Below are 18,309 nucleotides of genomic sequence, written 5' to 3' on the forward strand. Positions count from 1 at the left end.
TAATGGGGCTAAGGTAAGGGTGAGGATATATGTATGGCCAAGTGAGCTATAATATGAATCTTTGACTAACCTAAGTTCTCACCTAATATACATATACTCTATATACTTTTAAATTCATGCCTAGCTACCCATAATTCCCACTTTTGTATAATTCCCATACTCATGTACCAAATTTTCATTAATTTTTATCACATGTGCATTGATCTTTTATTAAACTTAATATTGGGGTAATTTTGTCCCCTTATTTATTTATTTATATTATATATTTTTTTTCTTTTTCTCTTTTTTTTTTTGAATCTGAAAAATAAACATAACTTATCAATGCACATGGATTTTTCATTATTTTTCTATTTTGGTTTTTTTTTTCATGAGTTGGTTCCCAAATTCCCAATATTCAAACATGATACATTCCCTTAATAACTTTTGTTCCCACAATTTCCCATACTTAACTGATACACAATCTCTATCTTAAGCTAACCAAAGATTCAATTGGGATAATTAATTTGTTTTCCGCTTAAGGCTAGTGATGTGGTAAAATACAGAATAAATGGGGATTAAAAAGGCTCAAAGTGGCTGACAAGGGTGATTTAAAGGGTAGGCTTATTTGGGATAAGTGAGCTAAAATCAAACAATGGCCCCAATCATATGCAAGCATATAAATACACTAAATAATGGACATATAGATTTGAACAAAATATAGATTACAATCATAGAGAAGGAAACACACAGGAATAAAATATTTATGGTTAAATAATGTAACCATATAAATAAGCTCAAATCTCACAGGTTGTGTGTTCTTTGACTCAAAAATCATGTTCCAAATACAATTTCAAACAAGTTTTAACACAAAAAATTTTAATAATTGATTTAAATTAGTGAAAATTTTCAAAAAAATAGGGTCTTAAAAAGAAACTTATTATTTTTCAACTAAGTAGTACTTGAATGCAAACAATCAACTACACATGCAATCTATTATGTAATGCAACAATGAACTAATGAAGAAAATAAGACATTGGTGTTGAGAAGAGAATAACTAACCCATGGAGATCGGTATCGACCTCCCCACACTTAAAGATTGCACCGTCCTCGGTGCATACTAAGATTTGCAGGTGGACGGGTTGTTTCAACTGTTGCTTTTCTCTAAGAATTGTGCAGATGGACTTGTCTGTCTCCCATGTAAAATGTCTTCCGCTTCCCTTCCGGGTGGCCATCCTGAAAGAAAAAGGGAAGAAAAGTAACCCAATAATAGAGATAAGAAAATAAATGAAGTACGGTTGGGTTAATGCCAAATGATAAGGGTCTCATTTACATGGAAGCTTCAACATGTACGTGAGAAAACAATATAAGCACATGGCACACTAGTGGTGCAAAATTTGCAACAAAGGAGAGGAAAATGTGGGTAATGCAAGATAGTATAAGTTCATATCAATGCAAGAGAAGTACAAGTATCATAAAAGATTAGCATTGATTTAAATAATGTTACCCAATCAGAATAAAACAAGTCACTAAGCACCAGGAAAATACCAGAAAAGATGTAATAGTTGAATAAGAATATTTGAACACCAATGGTAAAATAATAAATTTAAAAAAAAATAAAAATATGCAATGAATGAAAGTATGCAAATAAATTAAATAAAATAGAATGAGAGTGAAAAAGGATGAGAAAAAGAAAGTAAGAAAGGAGAGAGAAGGAAGAAATTAGGATTAGAAAAGAAAAGATAAGAAAATTGGCACTAATCTGGATAGGTTGTGCGACGCTGGCGACGCGGTCGCGTGGGTGACGCGGTCGCGTGGGTGACGCGGTCGCGTGGTGCGCGATAAGGTTAGGTGACGCGGACACGTGGGGCACGCGATCGCGTGACTCGATTTGTGCTAGTGGCGCGAGTGCAGCCTCGCGGTCGCACAACTCTCTGTTCAAAACTTAGTATTGCCAAAATCCAGGGTAACGCGGTCGCGTGGGGCATGCGATCGCGTGAGTGGCCTTATTTCCAACATTACGTGGACGCGTGGGTCACGCGTTCGCGTGGGAGGGCTTGGGCTTCTAGCACGAGTCCAGCCCAACTCCAGCTCAACTCTCTGCCATGCACCCTTTTTACGTTGATTTTCAGGGCACGCGGCCGCGTGGGTGACGCGGTCGTGTGGAAGGCCAAAGTTGCCACATGACGCGGTCGCGTTGGCGACGCGATCGCGTGGGGTCAAATTATGCTAAAGGCGCGCCTCCAGCCACGCTCTCGCGTGACTCTCTGTTCGTTTTCTTATTTCCTCCAATCACCTGCGACGCGGACGCGTCAATGATGCGGTCGTGTCGCATGAAATTTTTTTTTTATATCTGAAAAGAAAATGCAGAATGCAGTGTTAATATGAATGTGATGCAAAACTCCAAGTTCAATATAATAAAATAAAATAAAACTCGAAAACAAATAAAACTAAATAAAAATGAAAAAGGAACGATCATACCATGGTGGGTTGTCTCCCACCTAGCACTTTTAGTTAGAGTCCTTAAGTTGGACATTTGGTGAGCTTCCTGTTATGGTGGCTTATGCTTGTATTCATCCAGGAATCTCCACCAATGTTTGTATCTCCAGTAACCTCCGGGGTCCCAAACTAGGCATGTAAAGCCCTTAAGAAGCCTCAAACAGATTCTTAGGCTCCCGGGGTGACAAATGTCAGAGCAGATTCCAGGATCCCAAACCTTGCTTTTACACCCGTCTTCAAGTTGATTATCATGATTCCATCCGGGTGGTTCAGCTTTAGAATTCTCACTGAAGCGTCCAAACAACTTCCTAGACCCATTCAGTTGAGCTCTACACCAACCTTTGCGTTTAAACTTAAAGCTTCCAACCATGATGAACCTTGCAGGACAATTCTTACCACTGGCCATCTTCCTCTTACTCTTAATGTTACAAAGAGCTCTAAGTTGACCATCCGTCTCCAGTAGCCCATATTCAAGTGGAATTAGAAAGCTAATGGATATGAATTTTACCCACTTGAATGTTGTGAAGGATGACGGCAACTTAGGGGGAGGTATTTTTAACGAAATTGCAAGCTCCACTCCCTTGTGCTCTTCTCTGACAACTTCCACCTCTTTGCAAACTTCTTTAATTTCAACCTCTTCATCTTGGTAGATTTCTTCCAGTTCAGTCTCTTCTACACTTCTTACCAAAGGCATAGGAGGTTGTGCTTCTTCTTCTTGAATCTCCATCTCTTGATTAACCTCTTCAAAGTCTTTAGCCATGATATACCTTGGAGGTTGTACACCCTCCTCAACAATTGTAAATTGGGGGTTTTGAAAGTAAGGAAGCAGTATGTTGAATGATAATAAGAATAAAATGAATAACTATAAAATAAACTCTTGGCAAAGTATGAGAATTAGAATTCCTATCCTAGTTATCCTTATCAATGGTGATGAGAATTATATTTTTGCTCCCACTAAGTCAACCTCTAACTATGAAGGTAAGTCAAGTGGATAAATCAATTTAACACCTAAAGTCCTAGTCAACTCCTAAGGAGAGACTAGAGTTATAGGAATTTAAATCAATCAACAAAGATAACAATTATCAATCACGATGAGTTTGACAACTCAAGAGTTACCAATTAATCAGCCAAAGCCAAAAGGGAAAAATATCTACTTGAATGAAAATAATTTAGATACATTGAGAGCATGAATAAATTAAAGAGAACAATCATAAGTCTGAAATACCTCAAAATATATTAAATAGAAAATCAATCTAAACATAAAGAGTCATAAACAAAATTGAGAAAAGAAATAAAATAACATTGAACCTGGGATTGAGAGTCACTCCTAAAACTAAGAGAAATCCTAAATCCTAATCCTAAGAGAGAGGAGAGAACATCTCTCTCTAAAAACTACATCTAAATCCTAAAATTGTGAATATGAAAGCTTGTGATTATGAATGAATGGATTCCCCCACTTTATAGCCTCTAATATGTGTTTTTTGGGCCGCAAACTGGGTCGAAAACAGCCCAGAAATCGCTGGAGAAGAAATCTGCCACGCTGACTTTCGTAACTGCGACGCGGTCGCATGGAGCACGCGGTCATGTCACCTAGCGTCAGAGCAACTATGAAATATTATATATCAAATCGAAGCCCCAGACGTTAGCTTTTCAATGAAATTGGAACCGCGTCGTTTGGACCTTTGTAGCTAAAGTTATAGTCGTTTGAGTGCGAAGAGGTCAGGCTGGACAGCTTAGCAATTTCTCCAACTTCTTGTATTCCTTCCACTTTTTGCATGCTTCCTTTCCATCCTCTGAGCCATTCCTGCCCTATAATCTCTTAAAACACTTAACACACATATCAAGGCATCGAATGGTGATAAGGGGAAATTAATTTTTGGTAATTAAAAGGCTCGGGAAGCAAGTTTCCAATTATAGAATAAAATTAGGAAGGAAATATAAAACCATGCAAATATTATGAATAAGTGGGTAAAGAGTTGATAAAATCCACTCAATTGAGCACAAGATAAACCATAAAATAGTGGTTTATCAAGCATTTCTACAAACACTTGGAAGGTATAAATGTGCAAAAGTAAATAAAGCCATAAATGTGCATAAGTAAATGACAAGAATTTAAAGAGAACAATTAAATGACAATAATTAAAGACAAGAAGTAAATAATAAGAATTAAGAATGAAATTAACATTGGGATCAAGAGATATTGCATTCTCAAGATCAACAATTTTCATCTCCACTTCAATCATGCAATCATTGATCTCTTGAAAAATCATAAGTAATCAAACCCTAATCTCTTAATCTAATTACTCATGAGAAGAGATGAAGAATTGTCTTTAATTTAGAGCCACACAATCCTCAAGATTTCAATTCAAAGTGATTACATCTCACATATCAAGCTAAGAATTATCAATCAAGAGAGTTGTGAGAGAAGAGCCTCAAACTAAATTCTATGACTCCTTTCTCAAGTTCATCATAGAATTCAAATAGATCTAATCCCTCTCTCGATAGTAATTAAATCTTTGAAGTACAAATACCCTCTCTAAAGAAGCAATGAAAGAAGAATTGAAGATGAAGAATAAAAATAAATCAACCCATTAAATTGCAATAGAGCTCTCTTTCCCAAATGTTGGAAATTAGAAACTCATAGCAAAATATTTACAAAAGTGTGTATGAAAGAAAATGGAAGAAGAGAAGAGAATAAGAGTGAAAGGGGAGTGGAGTCACCTCCACCCCTCTATGGTGTGTGTAGAATGATGAATCTAAGATCCTATTTATAATCTACCTAAATTACAAATTCAAATGAAATTACAATCAAATGCAAATTTCCTAATTGCTTCTAGATGATTCTTGTGGCCTTGATTGATTGTTAATTGTGGCTTGACTTGGGCTTGTGAACTTTCAAATCTCTTTATAGAAGCTTGAAATATTGAAGAATAAATGAAGGAATTGGAGTATTAGAAGTGGCCCAATGTGGAGTGTCATTGAAGTGGCATTTTGGGCTTTTGAAGGTTTGGGAAACCTTACTCGCTGAATGATTGGTCTGTTGTGTTCCCAAAAATGAATACCCACTATAGATTATTATATATCATTGGAAAGCCCTGAATCTCAGCTTTCTAACGCCGCTGGAAGCATATCATTTGGACTTCTCTAGCCCAAGTTATGATCTTTTGAAGGTGAAGAGGTCAGACTGGCGAAGTGCAGGGATTTGTTTTATGCTGAAATTATGAAGCTAAATGAATAGAAATTTGTACCCCGAAATCCAGTGTCCACTATAGATTATTATATATGGTTGGAAAGCTCTGGAAGTCTACTTTCCAATGGAACTGAGAACATCTCATTTGGAGCTTTGTAGCTCGAGTTATTCTTGTTGGAGTGTGAAGAGGTCAGGGTTACAAATCCTCTTTGCTTCTCTTTGAGTTTGTTTCCAACTCTTTTGCCACCTTGGGAGTGTGCTTCCTCTATTAGTGCTTTTATTGCTTCTTTTTCTATCATTTCCTACAAAATTTATTAACTCAAGCAATCAAAGCAATATTCAATTTAATCCCCAAAACACTCCCATAATTAAGCATTATGAATTGATTTTTATATAAAAAAGCATAGAAAAACATAACATGATGCACAGTCATCACAACACCAAACTTAAACTTTGCTTGTCCTCAAGCAAAAAAGAATCATGCAATAAAGTTTGACAAACCAAGGTGAGAAGAGTAGCAACTTTTATGTTCATGGTTGGCTAGTTTCTTATGTATGCTACAATCACAAAAGAGATTCAAATGATTTATGCTTCTATCTAGCTCATTTTATGAAATCTTTTTCTTTATATTCCTTCCTTGATTCAAGCTTTCCATCTTTTTCTTTTCTTAGCTTCTTGGGTGCTTTGCACCATTAGTTAAAAGCTACGACTCTAAATGCTTTGTTTTCAAGTATTACCACTTGATACATAAGCACCACAAGCATTTAATTAGAGGACTCTTTTTGCTCATTTGTTTCTTTTCTTTACTTCCCTTCTAATTATTGGTGCTTAGAGCCTTGAGCTTTGAAGGAGTGCTTTGCACTTGAGCCTAGCCTTGATTCTAAGTGTTTTATTTTCAAGCTTTTTGCTTGATACACAAACACCACAAGTACTTGACTAATGAATTGTCATTGGTACTCAGAGCCTTCAACTTTCTCATTTTCCCTTTTTCTTTCTTAATCTCTTAATTAATTTGCTTATTCAAAGTTTTCAATATTTCAAAAATTTCATAAAGTGTCCTAGATGAAAACTTTAATTAAACAAATTCAAATGCAATTGAGCAACAATAGTCATGCTAGCCTTCCAATACTTATATGCTCATGCTAGATTCTTCTTTAATTACCTTGCTTGTTTATGATCATGATACTTAATTACTTTGACTCACAAAATTCAAGATGGTAATTATAATATCATAGCAACATGTTACAATTGAAATATCAAGCTATGCTTTTCCAAAAAGAAGAACACACATGCATATAAAAGAAATCGAAGACAATCATGAAATTGAAAGTATAGAAGATAAATAAGAGGAAAAAGAACTTAACCACCTTGTAGATCTTCATCTTTGTTTTTGTCATTTTCCTCTTACTCCTTCCTTCCCCAACACCAAACTTAGAATGATTGCTTGTCCTCAAGTAACAAATAAAATAGTAGTGATGGAATTTATGATTAACCATGAATGTCTTCAAGAAGAGATGTAAGTAATGCATATGTTTAAGAAAGTAAAAATTAATGATAACAATCAAGGTACAAAGAAAAGAGACAATAGATTGCATTAATAAGTGGGTTGTGCATGGTACTATGCATGAAAGGTAAGTGGCAACACCAAATTTAGTGTGACACTTTCATTTTAGAATGATGCAAGTACCCACTAAAGATTGAAGATCAAATTGTTGCATGCAACACCAAACTTAGAATGCAATCATATGCCAAATTATTGAAAGTAAACTAAGCAAAGAAAGAAAATGTTACCAACGGTTGGGTTGCCTCCCAACAAGTGCTCTTTTAATGTCATTAGCTTGACATGTTGGTTCTTGAATTTTCTTCCTCTTCTTCTAATTGGTTAAGAGAAATGACTTCAAGGGAGAAGAAGAGAAAATTGATGCCCCTTGATTTGATTGCCTCCTTATAAGCCTTCTTTTGTTGTTATTAGCTTGATTCCTCTTGCTTGTGGGGGTGGGGGTTGGATTGCTTTTTGTTGACCTTCTCTTTTTCATGGATGTTGTCTTTTGTTTCTTGGTTACAATCCTTCTTTGAGTGTTTTTATTAATTGCCTTCACTTCCTTAATTTCAAGACTTAGGTGTTGTGTGATGGTTGGAGTGTCCTCTTCATCAAGAACATCTTGGATTGATGGTTCAATTAAATCATCTTCCATACAAATCTCTACCTCATTGGAGTGTGGACTCCCTTGGTTTATTTTTCTCCTTTACAACCTCCTTCTTTATTGGGATTTCACTTGGTATAGGGGCCTCTTTTTCTTGTTCTTCCACTTTCTCACTCACAAATTGATCTTCATCCTCTATGCTTGGCAATCCTAAGTGTTTCCTTATTTGATCTAAGTGCCCATCCATCTTCTTGAAGAGGATTTCTTGTTCTTTCCAGGATTGTTCTTGTCTTTCCAAGAGTTCTCTAGTTCTCTCCCTAGATTCTATGGTACTTTGAAGGCATTATTCTGCTTCTAGCAAGAGAGAAAAAAGTTGGGGAGGATTTTGTGAACTTCGAGGTGTTGTGGTGAAGTTGTTTTGAGGGGTATGGAATGAGTTTTGTGAGTTGTGAAATGAATTTTGTGGTTGGTGAAATGAATTTTGTGGTTGGTGAAATGAGTTGTATGGATTTTGGAAGGAACTTTGTGTAGAGGCATACTCAAGTGATTAAGAGTTTTGATATGAAAAATCATGAGGTGAGGTTATGCAATCTTGCATGATTGTATATGAGGGACAATCAAGTGATGATGGCTCTTGATGGATGGGATAGAAAACATTGAATTCTCTTTGGTTTTGTCCTTTCCAACCACAATTTGGATAGTTGTTCCATTCATAGGAGTATGAATCATTTTGAGACCTTGGGAAGTATCCCATTTGATTTGATTGCTCAAATCCCATCATTCCTTGATCATGATATCCCCAACCACAATTAGTATAGTAACTTGAATTATTTTGTGGTGGTGGGAACTACCCCATGTAACTTGCTTGATCATTATATGACCTTGGAGCATATCCCATTTGGGTTGATTGCTCATGATCCATCATTTCTTGTTGATATTCCCATCCACCATGAGAATAATGACATGAATCATTTTGAGGTGATGGGCAATATCCCATGTAATATGATTGATCAACATGTGAGGTAAACTCCATTTTAATTGAAAAATATTGTATTAAACACAACCACCAAGAGAAATTGAAATTCCTTGTGTCACAACTAAAGAATTCTTAGTGAGGCAATAACACAAATACTTAACTTGCAATAAGAAAAGAGAAAAAAAATAAAGTAAATGACAAAAACAAAAAAAAATGCCTAATCTAGATAATCAATCAACCGGTAGTTTGTTAATCACAATTAATCCCCGGCAACTATGCCATTTTGACGAATGGGAAATTGAGTGTCGGTAAAGAATTTCACAAATGAATTTTCGTTGCAAGTATAGTTCTAAACCAACAAACAATTCCCCAATCAAAAATTTGTTTGTCACAAGTACAAACCCCAATAAAAATAAACCGAAGTATTCAAACATCGGTCGTCTCTCAAGAAATTGCAGGGTAGTGCTCTTGTTATTGGTTAGGAAGTATGTTTTGGAGTTTTTGGAATAAGAGACAAGAAATGTAAATAGAAAAAGAGATAAACTAACAACTAAGAAAGCTCTTGGCAAGGTATGAGAACTAGAAGTCCTATCCTTGTTATCATCATCAATTGTGACAAGAATTGTTCATTGCTCCACTTAGTTAACCTTTAGCTATGAAGGAAAGTCAAGTGGATATCAACTTGAGATCACAAGTCCTAGTCAAATCATAATGAAATACTAGCTTTAGTGACATTCAAATTGACTAGCAACTTCCAATTATCAATCAACAAGAGAGTTTGATAACTCAAGCGTCACCAATTACTCAACTCAAGCCAAGAGAAGAAAAATCTACTCTAACATCCTTCCAAGCATTTTGTCAAACACTTGGAAGGAATAAAAAGAAAGCAAGAGAAAATTGCAAGAAATGTAAATCTACAACTACCAATTGCAAGGAAATTAACATCAACAAAGCAAATCAACAATAAAAGAAACCAAACATAAATTGCATTAAAAGAAAATAGAAGAAACAAGAGTGCATCAACAAAAAAGTAAACAAATACAAAGAGTAAAATGCTAAACTAGGAAAGCAAGGGTAAAGGGACAAGAAATTAGAAAGAAAAAGTAAATCAAAGCATGAATTAGACCTAGATCTAAGAAATTCTAATCTACATCTAACCTAATTCTAGAGAGAAGAGAGAGCTTCTCTCTCTAAAAACTAACTAAAGCATGATGAAAACTCTACTATGTGCCCCCCTTTATCCCAGCTTGAATTCTGCATGTAATAGGCTCAAAAATGAGTTGGATCTGGGCCTAGGAAGCTCAGAAATCGCCCCCAGCGTTTTCACTTTAATGAGGTCACGTGCGAGTATCGACGCGTACGCATGGGTCACGCATACGCATCGCTTAACATTTTTCCATCCACGCGTACGCGTCGCCATGCGACTTCATCTTCTACGCGTACGCGCCGATGTATGCACTCCAAATCATTGATTTTCCATGAGTTCTCCCCTTTGCATGCTTTTCTCCTCACTCCTTTGATCCATTCCAAGTCTTTTCATCCTGAATTCACTAACAAACACATCAAGGCATCTAGTGGAATCAAAGGTGGATTAAAACTAGCAATTAAGGGCCTAAAAAGCATATTTTCACACTTAAGCACAAATTAGGAGAAAATCATGAAACCATGCCATTTTATTCAATAAATGTGGGAAAAGTTGATAAAATCCCCTAAATTAAGCACAAGATAAACCCTAAAAATGGGGTTTATCAATACAAAACCGTTGAAACAAAAATCGGTGGAGAATTGTTGAACCAGCCGGTACCAAACCGGAACTTGGCCGGTTTAATGAAACACCGGCGTTTTATGGTTTGTTCAAAAAAAGAAAAGGCAATCAGATTCCTTCATTTCTTGTTCTCCTTCTCCTTCTCCCAGCATTACTCTCAACCAAAAAAACCCTAGCCGACTAGCCTCCACCACCGCCGCCGTAAGGAGTGGGACACTGTCGCCGTCCGTCGCACTCAGGAGCTTCCCTCTTCGTCTTGTCGGCATACTCCAAGTCTCCGACCCCTGTTCACTCTCACCGATCACAGCTTCTTCCTCGAGGTCAGCTCGGCGTTCGTTGTCTTCGTCTGCTTAGCCGCGCTTCCGCCGCCGTCCGTCGCGCTTAGGAGCTTCCGTCCTTATCTGGTACTCGTGCTTCAAGTCTCCAACCCCTCTCTACCATTGCCGTCGTCTAGTTGTACGTCGTGCTCATCCCTCGAAGGTAATGGTTTCTCGTCCGTCGTGCTCATCGAAGCTTCTTCCCTTTTTTTTCAAATCATATTGAAATACTTAATGGCTACTCTTGAATTTATTTTGTTCAGAAATCAATTTTTTATGATCAACGCTCATACTCTGAATGTTGTTCTGTTTTGTTTTAAGGTCGTGTTTAGAAGAGGTGATTGATTTTTGAGTGTTATTGTGTTTTTGTTTTAAGGTCGTGTTTTGTTCTCAATTTTCATTTTGTAGGATATGAGAATTAAGAAGGAAGATTATCCCAACGGTACTACTCTGTTGATTCTGGTTCCCCACAAGCTTTAACATAGAATTGAAGAGAGAAACCCTTCATTATTTCATCATTGGCCTGTTTTTGCCGTTGCATATTATTGTAGTTTGTTTATTCATTAAACTTTCAAAGAACCAGTTGTTTATGATCCCCCTTTTGAAGTAAAAAAAATGCAGTGCTCACTGCTAGTGATTGTTCTTTGTTTTTTTTATGCTCTGTTCAGAAATCATATTGTGTTTTGTGTTTTTATTGAATGATTAATTGATTAATAAGAACCTTAGATAGCCTACCCTGTTTATGGTTTTCAATTTTAGTTTTAAGTTTGAATTTGTTGTCGGAAGTTCTACGGTCGCCTCTGGCTTTTCCGAGACATTATATATTAGTTATGTGGGCATGGTTACCATGCGGAGAACCTTCGATTCTCACTCCAAACATATTTGTGGTTTTTAGATGCAGGACGTGAGGCACCTCGTTGAGGCATACTGGAAGCTTTCTACAAGCAAAGAGCGCTACCCGTTTGGGGTTCCATTTTGGGTTTTAGGTGCATGCATGGGTATGTATGTATGTATGTATGTATGTATCCTCTAGCCGGTTATAACTTTGCAAGTCGAGTCAGAAGCTTTGTTATCTGTATCTTGGAACTCTTTTTTATGTATTTATGTTTTGCTTTACTCTTATCCTATCCGGTTTACATTTATCACTTGCGTGAGTGATGCGCTTTTCTGTTTAACGCTTTTGTTTAACTTTCTTTCAAAAGGCTCTAAGACATAAACCCTTTTCAACTATATTATGTATACATATTTTACTTTTAGAGGTCGTAGCGCCTTGCCACCTCTGTTTTACATCCTAGGTGTAAAGCTAGTTAAGTATAGAACTAAAATTTCAGTTTTGAGACACAACATTTCAATCCCTTCAGTATTTTCAAAAAGTGGAGACAAAAGAGACTGAAATTTAAATAACAATTTATGTCTAAAATACCCTCATTCCAACTAGTTAATTTTAAATTTATCCTTTTGTCCAAATCAAATTAGGGTTCAGTTATTTTCATGTAATCATCTTCTTAGACCTTGGACCAGCATTGACTCTGAAGCTGCAGCCGCTGCCCCATCGTCGCCGCCAAGACCACTACCTCGTCGTGCCGTCGTAGCCACCGTGAGGTAGGTGAGTCGTCCTCATAAATTCATTTTCGTAATTAGGACATCCTCTGTTCTTCTCACCCCCTTTTCTCTCAATCGCAGGTCACCATGAAGAACTCTAATTGAAGCCAAGCCCTTGTCGTCGCTGTCAGTACCACCACCACGTCGCCATCGTTGAACCATCGTAAACAAGGTTAGTCGCTGTCACACTTTCATCTTCGTAGGCACGCTTTTCAGTTTATGTTATCCTCGTCAAGCCTTTGTTTCTCTTCTTTTCTCCTGTATGTTTCGAATTTTTGTTGTCTTCTCTTTCCCAGCTTGTCTTCTCTTTTGCGGTTGTGTTTGTTTTTGTTGCAGTTTTATATGAAATTGTATGGAGTTATATGAATTTTTATTGAAAAATTCTGCTACCCTATTGAACTTTTTGGTATATTTCAGTGTGTTCTGCAGATTGTCTTCTCTTTCGCAACTTGTTTTCTGTTTTGCGTTTGTGTTCTCAGTTTTTGTCATTGTTCTGAAAATCAAACAAGATCGCCCGGTGGGATCGGTCTGACCGCAAACCGGCAATATTAGTGGTCTAGTCAGACATACAAAACTGTTGAAACAAAAATCGGTGGAGAACTGTTGAACCTGCTGGTACGGAACCGGAACTTGGCCGGTTTAATGAAACGCCGGCATTTTACGGTTTGTTTAAAAAAGAAAAGGCAATCAGATTCCTTCATTTCTTGTTCTCCTTCTCCTTCTCCCAGCACTGCTCTCAACCAAAAAAACCTAGCCGACTAGCCTCCACCACCACCACCGTAAGGAGTGGGACACTGTCGCCGTCCGTCGCACTCAGGAGCTTCCTTCTTCGTCCTGTCGGCATGATCCAAGTCTCCGACCCTTGTTAGCTCTCACCGATCGCAGCTTCTTCCTCGAGGTCAGCTCGGTGTTCGTTGTCTTCGTCTGCTCAGCCGCGCTTCCGCCGCCATCCGTCGCGCTCAGGAGCTTCCGTCCTTGTCTGGTACTCGTGCTTCAAGTCTCCAACCCCTCTCTACCATTACCGTCGTCTAGTCGTCCATCGTGCTCGTCCCTCGAAGGTAATGGTTTCTCGTCCATCGTGCTCATCGAAGCTTCTTCCGTTTTTTTCAAATCATATTGAAATACTTAATAGCTACTCTTGAGTTTGATTTGTTCAGAAATAAATTTTTCTGTGATCAATGCTCTTACTCTGAATGTTGTTCTATTTTATTTTAAGGCCGTGTTTGGAAGAGGTGATTGATTTATGAGTGTTGTTCTATTTTTGTTTTAAGGCCATGTTTTATTCTCAATTTTCATTTTGTAGGATATAAGAATTAAGAAGGAAGATTATCCCAACGGTACCACTCTATTGATTCTGGTTCCCCACAAGCTTGAACTTAGAATTGAAGAGAGAAACCCTTCATTATTTCATCATTGGCCTATTTTTGCCGTTGCGTATTATTGTAGTTTGTTTATTCATTGAACTTTCAAAGAACCAGTTGTTTATGATCCCCCTTTTGAAGTAAAAAAATGCAGTACTCACTGCTAGTGATTGTTCTTCTTTTTTATGCTCTGTTTAGAAATCATATTGTGTTTTGTGTTTTTATTGAATGATTAATATATTAATAAGAACCTTAGATAGCCTACCCTGTTTATGGTTTTCAATTTTAGTTTTAAGTTTGAATTTGTTGTAGGAAGTTCTACGATCGCCTCTGGCTTTTCCGAGACATTATATATTAATTATGTGGTCACCGTTACCATGCTGAGAACATCCGGTTCTCACTCCATACATATTTGTGGTTTTCAGATGCAGGACGTGAGGCACTAGTGCACGAAATTGTGATCGTTCATTCCTTGGTAACGGCGCTGAAAACTTAATACGCACGTTCATAATCTTAGTTCTTTGTCACAACTTCGCACAACTAACCAGCAAGTGCACTGGGTCGTCCAAGTAATAAACCTTACGTGAGTAAGGGTCGATCCCACAGAGATTGTCGGCTTGAAGCAAGCTATGGTCACCTTGTAAATCTCAGTCAGGCGGATTCAAATGGTTATGGTGAATTGATAATTAAAATATAATTAAAATATAAAATAGGATAGAGATACTTATGTAATTCATTGGTGAGAATTTCAGATAAGCGTATAGGGATGCCTTTCGTTCCTCTAAACCTCTGCTTTCCTGCTGTCTTCATCCAATCATTCCTACTCCTTTCCACGGCAAGCTTTATGTATGGCATCACCGTTGTCAATGGCTACATCCCATTCTCTCTGTGAAAATGGTCCAATGCGCTGTCACTGCATGGCTAATCATCTGTCGATTCTCGATCATACTGGAATAGGATTTACTATCCTTTTGCGTCTGTCACTACGCCCAGCACTCGCGAGTTTGAAGCTCGTCACAGCCATCCCTTCCCAGATCCTACTCGGAATACCACAGACAAGGTTTAGACTTTCCGGATCTCAAGAATGGCCATCCATGGGTTCTAACTTATACCACGAAGATTCTAATATCTCGGACTCGGTCCTCTGTATTAGATATCTAAGAGATACTCATTCTAGCTTGTTTGCATGTAGAACGGAAGTGTTTGTCAGGCACGCGTTCATAGGTGAGAATGATGATGAGCGTCACATAATCATCACATTCATCATGTTCTTGGGTGCGAATGGATATCTTAGAATAGGAATAAGCTTGAATTGAATAGAGAAACAGTAGTACTTTGTATTAATTCATGAGGAACAGCAGAGCTCCACACCTTAATCTATGGAGTGTAGAAACTCTACCGTTGAAAATACATAAGTGATAAGGTCCAGGCATGGCCGAGAGGCCAGTCCCCAAACGTGATCTAAAGATGAAACTAAAGATGTAAATACAATAGTAAAAAGTCCTATTTATGCTAAACTAGTTACTAGGGTTTACAGAATTGAGTAAATGATGCAGAAATCCACTTCTGGGGCCCACTTGGTGTGTGCTTGGGCTGAGCATTGAGCTTTTCACGTGTAGAGGCTTCTCTTGGAGTTGAACGCCACTTTGTAACCTGTTTCTGGCGTTTAACTCCACTTTGCAACCTGTTTCTGGCGTTTGACTCCAAAATGCAGCATGGAACTGGCGTTCAACGCCAGTTTTCGTCATCTAAACTCAGGAAAAGTATGAACTATTATATATAGCTGGAAAGCCCTGGATGTCTACTTTCCAACACAATTGAGAGCGCTCCATTTGGAGTTTTGTAGCTCCAGAAAATCCACTTTGAGTGCAGGGAGGTCAGAATCCAACAGCATCTGCAGTCCTTCTTCAACCTCTGAATCTGATTTTTGCTCAAGTCCCTCAATTTCAGCCAGAAAATACCTGAAATCACAGAAAAACACACAAACTCATAGTAAAGTCTAGAAATGTGAATTTTAATTAAAAACTAATAAAAATATACTAAAAACTAACTAAATCATACTAAAAACATACTAAAAATAATGCCAAAAAGCGTATAAATTATCCGCTCATCACAACACCAAACTTAAATTGTTGCTTGTCCCCAAGCAACTGAAAATCAAATAGGATAAAAAGAATAGAATATACAATGAATTTCAAAAGCATCTATGAAGATCAGTCTTAATTATATGAGCGGGGCTTTTAGCTTTTTGCTTCTGAACAGTTTTGGCATCTCACTTTATCCCTTGAAGTTCAGAATGATTGGCTTCTATAGGAACTCAGAATTCAGATAGTGTTATTGATTCTCCTAGTTAAGTATGTTGATTCTTGAACACAGCTACTTTATGAGTCTTGGCCGTGACCCTAAGCACTTTGTTTTCCAGTATTACCACCGGATACATAAATGCCACAGACACACAACTGGGTGAACCTTTTTAGATTGTGACTCAGCTTTGCTAGAGTCCCCAATTAGAGGTGTCCAGAGCTCTTAAGCACACTCTTTTTGCTTTGGATCACGACTTTAACCGCTCAGTCTCAAGTTTTTACTTGACACCTACACGCCACAATCACATGGTTAGGGACAGCTTGGTTTAGCCGCTTAGGCCAGGATTTCATTCCTTTAGGCCCTCCTATCCACTGATGCTCAAAGCCTTGGATCCTCTTTATTACCCTTGCCTTTTGGTTTTAAGGGCTATTGGCTTTTTGCTCTTGCCTTTTGGTTTAAAGAGCTTTTGGCTTTTTCTTTTTCTTTCTCTTCCCCTTTTTTTTTTGCCATTTTTCTTTTCTTTTTTTTTTCTTTTTTTTTCGCAAGCTTTTGTATTCACTGCTTTTTCTTGCTTCAAGAATCAATTTTATGATTTTTCAGATTATCAAATAACATTTCTCCTTTTTCATCATTCTTTTAAGAGCCAACAACTTTAACATTCATGAATCAACAATATCAAAAATATGTACTGTTCAAGCATTCATTCAGAAAAACAAAAGTATTGCCACCACATCAAGATAACTAAACTGTTTTAAAATTCAAAATTCATGTATTTCTTTTTCTTTTTCAATTGAAAACATTTTCCAATTAAGAAAGGTGATGGATTCATTTTCATAGCTTTAAGGCATAGACACTTAGACACTAATGATCATGTAATAAAGATACAAACATAAATAAACATAAGGCATAATTTTCGAAAAAACAGTAAAATAAATAGACAATGAGATTAAGGAATGAGTCCACCTTAGTGAGGGTGGCGTCTTCCTCTTCTTGAAGAACCAATGGTGCTTTTGAGCTCCTCTATGTCTCTTCCTTGCCTTTGTTGCTCCTCCCTCATGGCTCTTTGGTCTTCTCTAATCTCATGAAGGATGATGGAGTGCTCTTGGTGTTCCACCCCTAGTTGTCCCATGTTGGAACTTAATTCTCCTAGGGAGGTGTTGATTTGCTCCCAATAGTTTTGTGGAGGAAAGTGCATCCCTTGAGGCATTAGTGGTTATGGAAAAACAAAAAAAAAGCAATGCTTTTTTCCACACCAAACTTAAAATGTTTGCTCGTCCTCGAGCAAAAGAAGAAAGGAAGATGAGAAGAAGAAGAGATGGAGGAGATGGAATTGCAGGAATGGTTCGGCCAGGGGTGTTTTAGGTATTTATGATGTGTGAAAAGGAAGGAGGGATGGGTTGAATTTGAGTGGGTGGGTGTAGGTGGGTTGTGAGATGGTTTTGGAGGAGTAATGGAGGTGATTGATGAAGGGTATTTGTGGAAGAGTGTTATGAAAAGGTGTAAAGGAGAGAGAAAAAAAGGTGGGAATCCTGTGGGATCCACAGATCCTGAGGAGATCCTGTGGGGTCCACAGATCAAGTGGGGTCAAGGACTTAACATCCCTGCTCCAATTGGGCGTGTAAAACGCCCTTGCTGTGCAATCCTGGCGTTTAACGCCAGACTGCTGCCTGTTTCTGGCGTTAAACGCCACTTCCATGCTCTGTTCTGGCGTTTAACGCCAGGTAGATGCTTGTTTCTGGCGTTAAACGCCAGTTTGGTGCCTGTTTCTGGCGTTAAACGCCAGACAGATGCTTATTTCTGGCGTTTAAATGCCAGACTGTTCTCCTTCAGGGTGTGCTATTTTTCATTCTATTTTTGATTTTTCAGTAGTTTTTGTGACTGATAAACCCCATATTTAGGGTTTATCTTGTGTTAAATTTAGAGGGTTTTGTCAACTTTTCTCCCATTTATCCAATGAAATAGCATGGTTTTGTAAATTCTCCTTTAATTGTGCTTTAGAGTGAAAACATGCTTTTTAGGTCCTTAATTGTTTAATCTTGATTTACCTTTGATTCCATTAGATGCCTTGATATGTTTGTTAAGTGATTTCAGATTTAGGAGGCAAATATTGGATCAAGGGAAGGAAGAAAAAGCATGTATAAATGGAGAACTCATGAAGAAATAAAGGAATCGCAA

This window comes from Arachis ipaensis, chromosome B02, assembly GCF_000816755.2.
Source record: "Arachis ipaensis cultivar K30076 chromosome B02, Araip1.1, whole genome shotgun sequence".
Classification (NCBI taxonomy): Eukaryota; Viridiplantae; Streptophyta; class Magnoliopsida; order Fabales; family Fabaceae; genus Arachis; species Arachis ipaensis.